The 13,941-nt window shown below is 40.2% G+C and overlaps 1 protein-coding gene across 1 annotated transcript in view; it reads right to left on the reverse strand.

Annotated features, from left to right (window-relative positions):
• Positions 1–13,941, reverse strand: part of LOC124555342 — an 856,442-nt gene that overhangs the window by 73,189 nt on the left and 769,312 nt on the right. The gene's annotated exons all lie outside the window — the stretch shown is intronic.

Raw genomic sequence — 13,941 nt, forward strand, 5'->3', positions numbered from 1 at the left:
GACGCACGGATGCACGCCAAGACCGTAGGATCCTACGCAGTGCCGTAGGGGACCGCACCGCCACTTCCCAGCAAATTAGGGACACTGTTGCTCCTGGGGTATCGGCGAGGACCATTCGCAACCGTCTCCATGAAGCTGGGCTACGGTCCCGCACACCGTTAGGCCGTCTTCCGCTCACGACCCAACATCGTGCAGTCCGCCTCCAGTGGTGTCGCGACAGGTGTGAATGGAGGGACGAATGGAGACGTGTCGTCTTCAGCGATGAGAGTCGCTTCTGCCTTGGTGCCAATGATGGTCGTATGCGTGTTTGGCGCCGTGCAGGTGAGCGCCACAATCAGGACTGCATACGACCGAGGCACACAGGGCCAACACCCGGCATCATGGTGTGGGGAGCGATCTCCTACACTGGCCGTACACCACTGGTGATCGTCGAGGGGACACTGAATAGTGCACGGTACATCCAAACCGTCATCGAACCCATCGTTCTACCATTCCTAGACCGGCAAGGGAACTTGCTGTTCCAACAGGACAATGCACGTCCGCATGTATCCCGTGCCACCCAATGTGCTCTAGAAGGTGTAAGTCAACTACCCTGGCCAGCAAGATCTCCGGATCTGTCCCCCATTGAGCATGTTTGGGACTGGATGAAGCGTCGTCTCACGCGGTCTCCACGTCCAGCACGAACGCTGGTCCAACTGAGGCGCCAGGTGGAAATGGCATGGCAAGCCGTTCCACAGGACTACATCCAGCATCTCTACGATCGTCTCCATGGGAAAATAGCAGCCTGCATTGCTGCGAAAGGTGGATATACACTGTACTAGTGCCGACATTGTGCATGCTCTGTTGCCTGTGTCTATGTGCCTGTGGTTCTGTCAGTGTGATCATGTGATGTATCTGACCCCAGGCATGTGTCAATAAAGTTCCCCTTCCTGGGACAATGAATTCACGGTGTTCTTATTTCAATTTCCAGGAGTGTAGATATTCCAAAGGAAAAGTTTGAAAACCACAATCTAAAAGTCAACTTACAAAAAACAGTTATAATCCCCTTCAATGCTGGTGATTTTCAAACTTGTATTGATTCTCAAGATAGTAATATTTTAGGGAAAATCTGCAGTGAGTGTAAATTCCTAGGTATATGCATAGATAGCAAACTACTATGGACACAAGAAATTGACAATGTATGTGCAAGGCTATCATCTAGCCTATATGTTTTAAGAAGAATAGCTCCATATGTCAATACCCAAACAATGAGGATACCGTATTTTGGTTTAATACATCCATTTCTAGCATATGGTCTTGCATTGTAGAGTGGGGCTTCCAAAACTCACGTAGACCGAGTATTTAAACTCCAGAAAAGAGCCTTGAGAATAGTAAGCAAAAAAGATGCTAGAACATCATGTAAGGGTTTGTTTATAGAATTTAAAATTCTATCTATTCTATGTATATGTTTGAAACAACAGTATTAACTGTAGAAGATAAGAAATATACATATCGTAATGCAGAAATTCATGATCACAACACCAGATAAGTACAATATTACCATGTAATACACACAAGACTGAAAAAACTGCAAACAGTCCATATATTAATGGAGCAAAATACTTCAATGCACTGCCAAATGAACTGAAGGTAATAACTGGAGAGACATTCAAAAAACATCTAAAATTGTGACTCATTGAGCACTGCTTCTATAGCCTACTGTAGAAACTAAAATCTAAAGTACTATTATGTCAAAAATTTGGACTACATTCTTAAGTTCCTATTATGAAGGAAAATTAGATTGTATACTGTTGTATTGTACTACCAATTGCTAGGCATGTAATTACATGTTTCACGCAAATAAATTACAAATTACAAATTGCAAATGATATCTGATATTAGTAGACTTCCATTGGCCAGGAAATCCCTTTTTGCCATTGCTAGTCTGCTTTTGATGTCCTCCTTGCTCTGTTCACCATTGGTTATTTTACTGCCTAGGTAGCAGGATTCCTTAACTTCATCTACTTCGTGACCATCAGTCCTGATGTTAAGCTTCTCGCTGTTCCCTTTCCTGCTACTTCTCATTACCTTCATCTTTCTTCCATCTACTCTCAGTCCATAATCTGTACTCATTACTGTATTCATTCCATTCAGCAGATCATGTGATTCTTCTTCACTTTCGCTCAGGATAGCAATGTCATCAGCAAATTGTGCCACTGATATCCTTTCCCCTTGAATTTTAATTCCACTCCTGAACCTTTCTTTTATTTCCATCATTGCTTCCTCGATGTACAGATTGAACAGTAGGCGCAAAAGGCGACATCTTTGTCTTACACCCTTTTTAATATGAGCACTTTGTTCTTGGTCATCCACTCTTATTATTCCCTCTTGGCTGTTGTAAATATTGTATATGACCTGTCTCTCCCTGTAGCTTACCCCTATTTTTCTCAGAATTGCGAACATCTTGAACCATTTTACATTATCAAATGCTTTTTCCAGGTCAACAAATCCTGTGAACGCGTCTCGGTTTTTCTTTAGTCTTGCTTCCATTATTAACAGCAATGTCAAAATTGCCTCTCTCATGCCTTTACCTTTCCTAAAACCAAACTGATCGTCATCTAGCACACGATCAATTTTCTTTCCCATTTTACTGTATATTACTCTTGAAAGCAATTTCGATGCATGAGCTGTTAAGTTGATTGTGCGGTAATTCTTACACTTGTCAGCTCTAGCCTTCTTCAGAATTGTGTGGATGATGCTTTTACGAAAGCCAGACTCATACATTCTACACACGAATGTGAACAGCCATTTTGTTGCCACTTCCCCCAATTATTTTAGAAATTCTGATCTTCAGTCCTCCAAAGCTCTTTTAAATTCTGATTCTAATACTGGATCCCCTGTCTCTTCTAAATTGAGTTGTGTTTCTTCTTCTATCATATCAGACAAATCTTCCCCCTCATAGAGTCTTTCAATGTATTTTTTCCACCTAACCACTCTCTCCTCTGCATTTAACAGTGGAATTCCCATTGCACTCTTAGTGTTATCACCCTTGCTTTCAATATCACTGAAGGTTGTTGTGACTTTCCTGTATGCTGAGTCTGTCCTTCCTACAATAATTTCTTTTTCAATGTCTTCACTTTTTTCCTACAGCCATTTCATCTTAGCTTCCCTGCAGTTCCAATTTATTTTCTTCCTCAGCGACTTGTATTTCTCTATTCCTGAGTTTTCCAGAAAGTTTGTGCACTTCCTCCTTTTGTCGATCAATTGAAGTATTTCTACTGTTACCCATGGTTTCTTCACAGTTACCTTCTTTGTACCAATGTTTTCCTTCCCAACTTCTGAGATGGCCCTTTTTAGAGATGTCCATTCCTCTTCAACTACACTGCCTACTGAGCTATTCCTTATTGCTGTATCTATAGCCTTAGAGAACCTCAACCGTATCTCATCATTCCTTAGGACTGCCGTATCCCACTTCTTTGTGTATTGATTCTTCCTGACTAATGTCTTAAACTCCAGCCTACTCTTCATCACTAGCATATTGTGATCTGAGTCTATGTCTGCTCCTGGGTATGCCTTATAATCCAATATCTGACTTTGGAATCTTTGTCTGACCATGATGTAATCTAACTGAAATCTTCCCATATCACCCAGCCTTTTCCAAGTATACCTCCTCCTCTTGTGATTCTTGAACAGAGTATTCACTGTAAGTAGCTGAAACTTGTTAAAGAACTCAATTAGTCTTTCTCCTCTCTCATTCCTTGTCCCAAGCCAACATACTCCTGTACCCTTTTATTAGATTTTCATATACCTTTACATAATGTATTACCCTTTCAATATCCTCATACACTTTCTCTATCTCTTCATCTTCAGCTTGTGACATCGATATGTATACCTGAACTACTGTTGTCGGTGTTGGTTTGCTGTCAATTCTGATAAGAACAACCCCATCACTGAACTGTTCACAGTAACACACTCTCTGCCCTTCCTTCCTATTCATAATGAATCCTACTCCTGTTATATCATTTTCTGCTGCTGTTGATATTACCCTCTACTCATCTGACCAGAAATCCTCGTCTTCTTTCCACTTCACTTCACTGACCCCGACTATATCTAGATTGAGCCCTTGCATTTCCCTTTTCAGATTTTCTAGTTTCCCTACCATGTTCAAGCTTCTAACATTAGACACCCCCACTCTTAGAATGTTATCTGTCCGTTGATTATTCAATCTTTTTCTCATGGTAACCTCCCCCTTGGCAGTCCCCTCCTGGAGATCCAAATGGGGGCCTATTCCAGAATCTTTTTCAAACGGAGAGATCATCATGACACTTCTTCAGTTACAGGCCACATGTCCTGCAGATACACATTATGTGTCTTTAATGCAGTGGTTTCCACTGCCTTCTGCATCCCCATGCCATTGATCATTGCTGATTCTTCTGCCTTTAGGGGCAGTTTCCCACCCCTAGGACAAGTATCACAGGAAGAATTAATAAATACAATGCCCATTCATGAAATAGACAGGTTGCCATTAAAATTGTAACACCATGAAGACAGCATGCAATGAATATTAAATTATCATGAAGTATACTACATGGTTGGATATGCAAATGTTTACCTTTTCAGTGCAACCACACAAATTAGGTAGGACAAACATCATTTATATATTGTGTATAAGGAAAGATTATGCATCGCTCCCTTATTAAGAAACTGCATTCAAATGTCTGTCATTTGTGAGAAGATCATGTTACGCCTCAAGTAGGGAGGCGAAATGTCCACCAGCACATGTCATAATTCAACAGCAGCACGATTATGGCCTGATGAGACTGTAGTTTGATGTTTCACAATATTGTTGATTGTGATCCCATGACTGCCATGCAAGCATGGAATCTTTGGGTTCAGGAGGGCCATAGTCAACACCATGCAGCCTCTCAGTGGCTGCACACTGCTAATGCCTGAGAGGGCAGACAATGTTTATTCCACCATGCAGCCGGCCGTGGTGGTCGTGCGGTTCTAGCGCTGCAGTCCGGAACCGCGGGACTGCTACGGTCGCAGGTTCGAATCCTGCCTTGGGCATGGATGTGTGTGATGTCCTTAGATTAGGTAGGTTTAAGTAGTTCTAAGTTCTAGGGGACTGATGACCTAAGATGTTAAGTCCCATAGTGCTCAAACCCATTTGAACCATTTTCCACCATGCAGGATGGTGCAGCCAGGTCTCATACACTGAGTCAGGAAATGGGTTCATTTGCAGCACGACTAGTATCTGTATGAGGCTCTCTATGATGCCTGGGGCACTGCTGACTGCAAGCACAGTGACCACTGATAAGGCTTTCCCTGACACAGTAACAGAGAGAGGGGTGCTGAAAGTGGTATGCCCAACATCACTGGACACAGGAATGGGAATACATCATCCTTTCAAACTAATTCCTGCTTTGTGTACAGCATCACGTGTGGAAGCTTGATTGAGAGTGAACACTGACAGATAGCCTCCCTCATTAGTGGTATGAGGTGCCATTGGGTACACAAAATAATCACATCTGAATTGCACAGCTGGTAGTTTGTAAAGCAGCTGTGTCTTATCCTTGATGTCTCCGTTTTTAACAAGATAACGCAATACCACATTCTGATGGTGCTATCATCACTTGTCTCAATGCAGAGGGGGTTCAACAGCTGTCTTGGCCAGTATATTCTCCAGATCTTTCACCCATTGAAAACGCCTGGTCACAAGTTGTCAAACTGGCAGAGCACCACTTTTCAGTCACTGTGTTAGATTGATTAAAGTCTGGACTGGAGTTGAAGCAGCACAAAATGATGTACTCATATCTGCCATCCTAGAGTAGTTTGATTCGATGTCCAGCCTGGATAGAGGTATTGTTGATGCCAGATGTTGCAGCTCTGTGTACCAAATTTCACATCCTGCACACCTCCAAATCACCTACAAATTTAATCATGTTTTTCCCAACTATACTGGATATGTGCAAGAAATAAAATTTTGTTTCACAAGCTGCGACAGCATCGCGAAGAAACACAGTGACCCGTATATGTAATAAGTTTCCTTTAATTTATGTCTATGGTCACAATCTTTTCTGTTTAACAGATTACCGGTTTCGGTCTTTAATGACCATCATCAGATCTGCAGCAGAAATGGAAAAAAATATAAATACACTTGCAAACTGTATACAGCTTAAGAACAATACATAGAGCATATTGAAAAGTAGTACTGACAAAATTTACATTTGTGCGCTTTAAATATGAAGAGGCATACCTGTCTCATAAAAACAAAGTCCTAATGTACTGCAGCCATAGTGGCATCATCAAATGTTAAATGCGGAATCAGCACCAGCATCGTCAAATACATATAAATCACATCACATGCACGAGTCATGTTGTCAGTAAAACTACTGTTTAAAACAAGCTGCCGTACAATAGCCACAAGATGTTTGTGCAGTAAGTTGACCAGAGGTCGCTAATGTCAGCATACACTAGTTTTCAATAATTAATTGGAACAGCGAAAATAAGAGGGGGGGGGGGGGGGGGCTGTCGTAAGCCAGACATGGCACTAGTTTCACAAGCTGTGACATTGTCACGAAAAAACACAGTGACCTGTATATGTAATAAGTTTCCTTTAATTTATGTCTATGGTCACAATCTTTTCTGTTTAACAGATTAGCGGTTTTGGTCTTTTATGACCATCATCAGATCTGCAGCAAAAATTTTCGCTGTTTCAATTAATTATTGAAAACTAGTGTCTGCCAACATTAGCGACATCTGGTCAACTTACTACACAAACATCTTGTGGCTACTGTACGGCAGCTTGTTTTAAACAGTAGTTTTACTGACAAAATGACTCGTGCATTTGATGTGATTTATATGTATTTGACGATGCTGGTGCTGATTCCTCATTTAACATTTAATGATGCCACTATGGCTGCAGTACATTAGGACTTTGTTTTTATGAGACAGGTATGCCTCTTCATATTTAAAGTGCACAAATGTAAATTTTGTCAGTATTGCTTTTCAATATGCTCTATGTATTGTTCTTAAGCTGTATACAGTTTGCGAGTGTATTTATATTTTTTCCCATTTTTGCTGCAGATCTGATGATGGTCATTAAAGACTGAAACCAGTAATCTATTAAACAGAAAAGATTGTGACCATAGACGTAAATTAAAGGAAACTTATAAAATTTTGTTATTTGCTGTATTTCCTGGTGCTGCAATTTTAATGGCCAGCAGTGTAGATGATTTGTGCAACAGCACATATGAATTTATATTATCATCTAAACAAGGTTGCAAAATAATTTCAATGCTCATACAATACTGAAGTGAAGTACTCAACATTAAGCACTTCTAAGAGTCATCACCACAGACAATAGATCACAATTCAGATTTCGTAATTTCACAGAATCCAGGAGAAATAACGGTACCCAGCACTTCCTTAGCCTGTTGATCCACTTACAGTTAAGTGTAGAGGCTGAGGAAATGCTCACAATTTCAACATTCATATGAACGCCATGTGTGAGGAGTCATCTGGCAGAACTGACACTGTTTCTTAACACTATTGGGGAGTGCCACTCAATGGGGGCAGTCCGTATGAAAGCTCCCTGTCTAGTACCATGGGGTGCTTCTGCACATCCTGCATCTACAGCTGCAGACAGTCACTACTTGACATCCTGGTTTCTACCATTTAAGCACTCATGTCTTGATGTGCACAATCTGGTGTCAACCAGGTTAAACCTGTTGCAGTTGGAACAGGGTGGAGGTCAAAACAACAGGTGGTTGGGTCACCCACCATTGTAACCAACTGCCTATGCAGTTGGCAGTTTACCCTTAGTACCTTCTACCACATGAAGCTCTCCACTGCACACACATGCTGCACCAAGAAGATCCAAGCACTCAATGCCCTAGTAGAAAACTATACAACCCATAGGCACAAGTGGCTACCCTGAACAATTGCAAGCACAGTGCTCCCTACTTATATTGGACCATGAGGACCAACCGATTCAGTCCTCTTTAGTTTTTGGGTCTCAAAAGCTTTCCACTGTCTACCAGTAGAGCCCAACCAGAGCAGCCCCATGAAACACTATTCTTAACCATTAGAACCCAGTACATTGTGCTTCTTGGCAACTGTTCATCAGAGATGAGGATATCGTCAGAAGTGTGACAGAGACGTGATAGGACTGCTCTTGTTCTCTCAGTTCATAAATGACCTGGCCGATAGGATGAGCAGTATTTTGCAGCTGTTTTCTGATGATGCAGTAATGAATAGAAAAGTGTTGTTAAGTGATTGTAGGAGGATACAGGGTGACTTAGGCAGAATTTCTGCTTTGTTAGATGATTGGTAGCTTGCTCCAAATGTAGAAAAATGTAACTTAATGCAGATGAGTAGAAAAAACAATCCTGTAATGATGAAATACAGCATTGGTGGTGTGCTGCTTGACACAGTAGTAAATTCATAAGCAGGTAAGGTCGCTAGTGGGGAAGGTCAATGGCTGATTTTAGTTTATTGGGAGAATGCTAGGAAAATGGGTTCAGTCTTGAAACTGCTTGAGTGTGTGTGATCCCCACCAGGTCAGATTAAAGGAAGTGGTTCAGAGCTGTGGCACTAGATTTGTTACTGATAGGCTCAATCGACATGCAAGTATTATGGTTTGCGAACTAAGATGGGAATTCCTAGAGGGAAAGAGATGGTTCTTTTTGAGAAACACTATAGAGAAAATTTAAAGAACTGGAATTTGTGGCTGACTGCAGAACAGTTCTGCTGCTGCCAGTGTACATTTCCCGTAAGGACAGTTAGAGAATAGTAGTAGCAGTATAAGGTACCATCCACAATGTGCCATATGGTGGCTTGTGGAGTATGTATGTAGATGTAGCTGTAGACTTGATGGCTTACCTCAAAGTGAACTCTGTGAACTGCCGGTGTCCGAGGTGATGGAAACTACCCCAGATGTCGAGATGGTAACCTTGTCACCACCTTATGCAGAATTTCAGAAATTGAAATGCATAGCTCAAGAACATGAAAACTGAGCTTCCTGTGGCATTTCACAGTTGTTTGAGCAGACACAGCAAAATCCAGTAGCATCTCTGATAGGTCAACTGCTCCCACACATTACAATTTATTGAGGTATTCAATGGCTTCCCATCAGTCTTTCTGGCAGCATTTCTCTAGTGTTAATGGGGACCGACGTCCACACTTCTCTCATCACACAATCTGTTGACATAAACTGAATCCCACCTCCCTTCAGCTTCTCCTGCAATTTTGGCATGATCCTACAAATTTCAGTGTATGTGAAGTTAAAGAAATAATTCAGCACTTCAATATCAGTTGTCAACACAAAACAGTAGTATATCATTATTGATGCATGGCCACTTTTCCCAGTATTACTGAACCAGATTTCTGCTTTTGTTCCTGTATATAGAATAAAATACAAGACATAACTAGTCCACTGTTGCAGAGTACAATTTTTTAAAAACTTACAAATAAACTTTGTTTATGTGGAATAAACTGCTTTAAAGATAATCATCCTTGCAACAGGATCCTTTCCTCAACTAAGAACTCTATTCACATGACTTAGCCCTTTCATGTTGACAAGCCATACTGGCACTTGCCTTCTTGTTTACTCTTCAGTTGGTGGCTCTGTACATAATAAGTTTGGTGTAACACAGGCAATGTTCTGTCACAAAAGGAAAAGCAATGCTGGCACACTCTTCTATAACCAGTTTTAATATGAACTGGGCCATTCTTAGTTTATGCTGAAACTTTCACAAATGTTAGTGAACTACCTACAATAGGCAAGAATCTTTCTACACAAAATATTAAGAAACTTGTTCATCACAGCTGAACTGATTTAGATGTTTGGCCAGATCATGTGTCACATTATCTGAGCTATAGTGTTTGCTGTAATAATTGGTCTGTCACCCTCTGGAAAAACCCTTAAAATATGCCTAGTATTTACATACCAAATTTTATCTTCCGCCCCTAGACATTCACCTATTACAGTAGTAATATTAGAACACTAAGCATGCCCAAGATTCACACTTCGACAACTAAGAATCTAATACACTAGTTACTTCATAAAATAAATCATGTATGTAAATACTAGGCATATTTTAGGAGTTTTCCCAGAGGGCGACACACCAATTATTACAACAAACACTACAGCTCAGATAATGTGACACATGATCTGGCCAAATATCCGTTCAGTTGTGATGGTAGTAGGAAGTACATATGCAGTGTGAAGCAACTTGCAACACTGACGGACAATATGTTGTAAAATTTTTAAAGCATAAGATTTGATGACGAGAGCATAGCTCTGTCAAAGTGAAATGTTTTTTTAGTAATCCTGGCTTGTGAAGTTTCCTTCTGTTATGAGACAGTACTAGACTGAATCATAGAGGCTTGGCCCATGTGACATGCTGTGCATGCCCCTGGCAGTGATCATCAATGCTATGTCTAGTGCCTCTGAGTTGTGACAGTTGTTGGTCCGTGCGCGCGTGCGTGTGTGTGTGTGTGTGTGTGTGTGTGTGTGTGTGTGTGTGAGAGAGAGAGAGAGAGAGAGAGAGAGAGATATGGGCTGGGATGTCGCGAGTGTCAGAAACAAGAAAGGTCAAAAGTCTACAGTGCCCCCTTTATAGTAACATGCTCCCCCAGTCAATACTATTTAACATGAAGTAATATAATTAGGTTATCAGTAGATAGTTTTCTACTCGTATATTCTGATCAGTTTCAAAAATTTTCATTTCACATGTGGTCTATAGGCATAGTTATTTGCATTACATCTGCGCCTAATGCAAATTACACAAGCAAGGTATAATAAATAGAAAAAAATGTCAAACTCTATTACACAAAGATGTCAGCTAATTTCTGTCTCAGAATTCAGTACTGAAATGCAAAGTTTAGTGTGGTTGAATACAGGTCATTCCCATCACTATTTAACCTTCCAACGAATGACCAACAACAATCACAGCTCAGAGGCACTAGACATAGCATTGATGATTTTCTACACACAGTCAGGTGGCTTGCAGAGTATGGATGTAGATGTAGATGTAGATGTAGATGATGGCCACCAGGGGCATGCACAACATGCCACATAGGCCAAACGACTATGATTCAGTCTGGTACAGTCTCATAACTGAAGAAAACTTCACAAACCAAGATTGCTAAAAAGAGCAGTTATCTTCCACAGAGCTATGCTGTCATCATCAAATATTATGCTTTAACATTTTTACAACATACTGTCTATCAGTTTTGCAAGGCACTTCACACTGCATAAGTACTTCCCACTACCATGAAGATCACTACAAACTGGCATCTCAACTTGCAATACTGATGGACAATATGTTGTAAAAAAATTTAAAGCATAAGATACAACAATGTCAGCATAGATCTATTGAAAGTGGGCATCCAATGAAATGCTTTTTTTTTAGTGATCTTGGTTTGTGAAGTTTTTTTCAGTTATCATACATTGCAGATCACCCCCAAACTGACAATGTCAGGAATATGTAACTTGTACAGTCTGTTGCATGAGCTACTATCAATCACACCATTCTGCTTATTTTATTTCAGTCCCGCATTGTGCCTCAACTTTCTTGTTCTTGTTATTGGCTTTTATTCAGTCTTCTGCTCTTGATAAATATGGCTTGTTCATGGATTATCCTTTCACACAGGCAGCAGACAGAAAAGTGGTGATAGATCTTACTTTATTGTGCTTTTGGTAACATGTTCACACCTGGTGCCAATATTATTGATCCCAAGTTTCTGGAACTTGGGCAGCAACAGCTCTAACAACAACAGCAACAATCTGCAGCTCATGAGGAATGGTACCAGCAACAGCTGTCACTGTAACATCATCAGTACCCAGAACAATGGCAGGAACATCAAGAAGAGCATGTTGTTCTCATGCAGCTCCTGTCTCAGCTGCCTTTTCAATGCATATTCAGAGAACTGGGAAGCTTAATTCTGTCATTTTGAACCATACTGTTTTGCCTACAGAATTTCTTGAAGAATCAAAGTACTGTGGTCTCTACTTCTAACAGTTGTTTATATCAAGAGGTGCAGAAATTGCAAGCACCCTTGGACCCAAGTGCTTTGTCTTTCACTGATTTCTGCACTGTGTTAACTGAATACTATAGTTATCAGACACCCCTTGTTGTGGATTGTAATGTAATTAACTGTTGGAGATAAAGTTTATCACATGTGAAAAGTACGATGCCCACAGTAAAGAGTTATGGCAATTTCATTATGTTGCCAGAAAATGTGTTTAATTTATTTAATTATGAATATTGTCTTTTATGATAAATAATGGATTCGTTTGAGATGATAAATGCTGTATATTTATATGTATTTATTTATACGTATCTTTGGAGTTTATTAAGGTCAGTAAACCAAAGAATCTAGAATGCAGGAATGTCTGCAACTTCCGGGCACATGTTGGCTTGCCTGCCAGTTCTTTGTTGGTATTGGAGGGAGATGGACATGTTTATGTGACAAGTGCAGTATAATGCATTTAGAGTATCAATGTTCATAGTGAAAATGGTGTAGTTACTAACAAAAAGTACGAATAAATATAATTTTTAGCAGAAATTATTTCAGATCCGGTAGTGTTTATTTCAAACAGGAAGAAAACCCAGGCCATGCTTGTTGGAATGATTATATTGCAGACAAAACTTCAAGAACCCCTAGACAAACAAGATCTGCAGTGTGTAATCTTTCAGCAGCTACTTATAAATAAGTCTTGCTGAAATTGTGCTGGAACTACTTGTATTATTCTTATTCAAAAACACGTCGTGAGAGTGTGGTCCTACCACAATATACCGCATAAGATTCCACAATTTTTCAGTTATCTAAGAAACGAGATAGGTAACAACCAGTACAGGCTAGGCTAAAGTTTAGTCAGTGTCATAAACAATATGGATAGTCTTATACTGCAAGGGCTGCTGACTTGCAAGGCCTTGCACTCAGGCGTATTTCACATGTCAGAAGTGTAAGGTTTAGTATGTGGAATCACTGATTCTGAATGGGATTGTGCACTTTGCCTCCAGGGAGATCACAGCAAAAGTTTTTGTCACATCTGACCAGAGTCTCTGTGAAGTGCTTGACATTGTTAAATCTTTAGAGGTGCAGAAACTGCAGATTTCACAAATGAAATTCATGTTTCAAAAGTAGTTAGTTGTCATTGCAAACAAAGGCTAGCTGATGATTCTAATTCATCATCATCTAATTACCTCATTTTGCATCTAAGTCCATAGTCATCTGGGTTGCTAGTGTCTTGTGAGAAACTTAAATAAATTGATCATTCTGCTCCCTCTCTCAGTGTCAAGTGACTCTTTTTTTTAATGTTAACTGGGTAGGTCAGAAACACCCTTCTTCCTTTACCAGTTTTAGCTTCAAAGTAGTAGACCAAGTCAATTTAGTGTCTGAAATGGTGCTTTATTCTGACCTTGACACTCCCTGTGACATATAAAGAGACTTTTGAACCAACACTCAGGTGAGGATCTAATTTTACTGCTCCCGTCTCTATGAAGTCTTTAACTGAGATAAAATTTTGTAGAACTCACATGGTACTGTTTTTGGTTAAAGAGGCTGTTCAAGCAGAACTTGCATGGCTTCTGGACCAAGGTATCATATATCCAGTTTCAACCAGCCAATGGGTGATGCCTAGGGTTGCCTTAAGAACCTAATAGGCCTTTGTGCATTTGTGACAATTTTAAGTCCACCATAAATGCCTAGTCTAACAATAATCTCTATTCTGTTCCTTGTCTGGAAGATGTGTTAATTAAACTGGCCAAAAAACACAACTTTTCAAAGACAGATCTAAAGGAAGTGTATCAACAGTTACTGCTGATGATGCATCAAGTCAGCTGTTAGTCTTAAATGTACAATTAGGTACCACCACTTACTGTTTGTAGTTGCTAGTGCGCCCACTCTTTTCCTAAAACATATAGAATGAGTGATTCAAGGTAATCCAAG

This window comes from Schistocerca americana, chromosome X, assembly GCF_021461395.2.
Source record: "Schistocerca americana isolate TAMUIC-IGC-003095 chromosome X, iqSchAmer2.1, whole genome shotgun sequence".
In the NCBI taxonomy this organism is placed as follows: Eukaryota; Metazoa; Arthropoda; class Insecta; order Orthoptera; family Acrididae; genus Schistocerca; species Schistocerca americana.